The sequence below is a fragment of the Schistocerca serialis genome, unplaced genomic scaffold (assembly GCF_023864345.2).
Source record: "Schistocerca serialis cubense isolate TAMUIC-IGC-003099 unplaced genomic scaffold, iqSchSeri2.2 HiC_scaffold_992, whole genome shotgun sequence".
NCBI lineage: Eukaryota > Metazoa > Arthropoda > Insecta > Orthoptera > Acrididae > Schistocerca > Schistocerca serialis.
The window spans coordinates 152,501-155,000 of NW_026048620.1; the positions used below are offsets into that span (position 1 = coordinate 152,501).

Sequence of the window (2,500 nt, forward strand, 5' to 3'; positions counted from 1 at the left end):
TTAACCCAACCTATGTTGGGCCTTAACCCAACCTATGTTGGGCCTTAACCCAACACACGTTGGGCCTTAACCCAACACACGTTGGGCCTTAACCCAACACACGTTGGGCCTTAACCCAACACACGTTGGGCCTTAACCCAACACACGTTGGGCCTTAACCCAACACACGTTGGGCCTTAACCCAACACACGTTGGGCCTTAACCCAACACACGTTGGGCCTTAACCCAACACACGTTGGGCCTTAACCCAACACACGTTGGGCCTTAACCCAACACACGTTGGGCCTTAACCCAACACACGTTGGGCCTTAACCCAACACACGTTGGGCCTTAACCCAACACACGTTGGGCCTTAACCCAACACACGTTGGGCCTTAACCCAACACACGTTGGGCCTTAACCTGCTCTGTAATTGTCATACGACGCGTTAAATTAGTGTAGTGTTGCCTAACTGCAACCCCCGCAATATAGTTTGCTACTCGCACTGCCCGGTCCCCAGTGTATCGCTTCATGTTAAACACCTTGCAGCTATACACTGTAATGTGGATGGCAGCAGGACGTACATGCTCAATGCCCTTTGCAGTTGTTCATTGGCATTTGCAGTTGTTCATTGGCATTCGCATGGCGAAGCACTTAGCCTACGCTGTGGTACGGCCTGTGTCAACTGTCCGCTGATGTTGTACGTCCAAATCACACACTGTACTGCACATTGGTCCTCATGTACTGAATGATACATCGTGGTACATGTGACCGTACAACGACTGCGCCAACAACGGCGAACCATGCGGTCCAAATGTTGTGCACTCAGCTACGTGTCGTCTCCCTATAAGAGCTGGATTGCAGTGTGGTATGCCCTGGATGGCGATCAGCATGAGCCGTCTGTTGATGTAGTGGCGCGTGTTGTCAGACGTAGTCGTCTCTTCTCACACACCGTGATAGCATGGTGCACTGCGTTCCACATCTGCGACATGCGACAGAGGCCGGTTGACAGTCGTTCGCGCAATGGACATCGCATACGTACGGGGGCCACCTTCCACGTGTTCGCGAAGCGTGCACATGTTGTTGCGTGTATGTGGGCAGACATAGTGTGTCGTGACACCTGACACAGGCATGCAACAATCGTTGAATTTGCAAATGGCGATGGACGCCTACGTTTGCTGGTGACGTTACGCAAATGAACAACTGGTAAACCGTTGTGGTGCGGTTGTTCTCGCTAGAGGTGAATCAGTGATGGCGACGATCGGTTGAGCTACCAACCGGTTGTTCCAGCGATACCCACCATGCCCACGAACGTGAATGGCATCTGGGTGTGAAGCGATACGCGGCGGTGGCTGGGTGGGACCGTCCCCGGCCGGTGAGGGGGGGCCTCCCGGCGTGCTGGCCGCGCGGTGCGTGGGCGCACGCGCTACAGCCGGCTGGTGGGGGCGGCCAGTGGCAGGCGCGCCGGCCGACGGAGGCGGCAGGCGGCGCAGCTGCGCGCCGGCGCACCCTGCACGCGGCGCCGTGCGGCCAAAGTAGGTCCTCGCGGGCCCGGTGCGAAGCGCGGTGGACATCTGCAGTGTGCTGGTCCGATTGAGGACTGTGTGCGCTGAGGATGCGCCGCCGCCCGGCGCTCGGCGCCGCGACGCCGTCTGCTGCTCGGTCGCCTCTGCGGTTCTCGCAGGTGGTTTGTATCGCAGCTGTGCGGACGTGTTGGCGCGTGCGCTGTGCTGGGAGAGTTCGCTTCGGCACCCAAGTGGGGCTTTTGTCCTTCTGTGGCGCTGGCGTTGGAGCTGCCGGTCACCGTAGGTGGCGCGTGTTGTCTCCCGCCGGCAATGCCACGACAGCACGCTCCCGGGCCTCTGTCGGCAGCGGCAAGCTCAGTTGGGAGCACGGGTGGTCGCACCTAAAGCGTCTACTCGCCAAACCCCGGGCGATTGCGCCTCTCTCGAACCCGACCAAGTACTTAGGACGGCGCTGCGCGCCGCCGGGACCTGAGAGGGTTTCGAGGTGTATGGTGCAGGGGAGCTCAGCCTCCTCCTGTTTGCAGAATAATTGAGCGGACGCTTGCGTGTTCGCGCGGGCCCCCGGGACACACTCCCGGGCGGCCGGCTGCTCAGCTCTAGTTGACGCAGCTCCCTGGTTGATCCTGCCAGTAGTCATATGCTTGTCTCAAAGATTAAGCCATGCATGTCTCAGTACAAGCCGCATTAAGGTGAAACCGCGAATGGCTCATTAAATCAGTTATGGTTCCTTAGATCGTACCCACGTTACTTGGATAACTGTGGTAATTCTAGAGCTAATACATGCAAACAGAGTCCCGACCAGAGATGGAAGGGACGCTTTTATTAGATCAAAACCAATCGGTCGGCTCGTCCGGTCCGTTTGCCTTGGTGACTCTGAATAACTTTGGGCTGATCGCACGGTCCTCGTACCGGCGACGCATCTTTCAAATGTCTGCCTTATCAACTGTCGATGGTAGGTTCTGCGCCTACCATGGTTGTAACGGGTAACGGGGAAT

General features: G+C 57.6%; 1 non-coding gene across 1 annotated transcript in view; it reads left to right on the forward strand.

Moving 5' to 3' along the window:
- Positions 1-2,115: 2,115 nt before the first annotated feature.
- LOC126454620 (small subunit ribosomal RNA) overlaps positions 2,116-2,500 on the forward strand; it is a 1,910-nt gene continuing 1,525 nt past the window's right edge. The window contains exon 1 of the ribosomal RNA XR_007585271.1: positions 2,116-2,500. This exon is cut by the window's right edge and continues 1,525 nt beyond it. This is a non-coding gene — a ribosomal RNA (small subunit ribosomal RNA).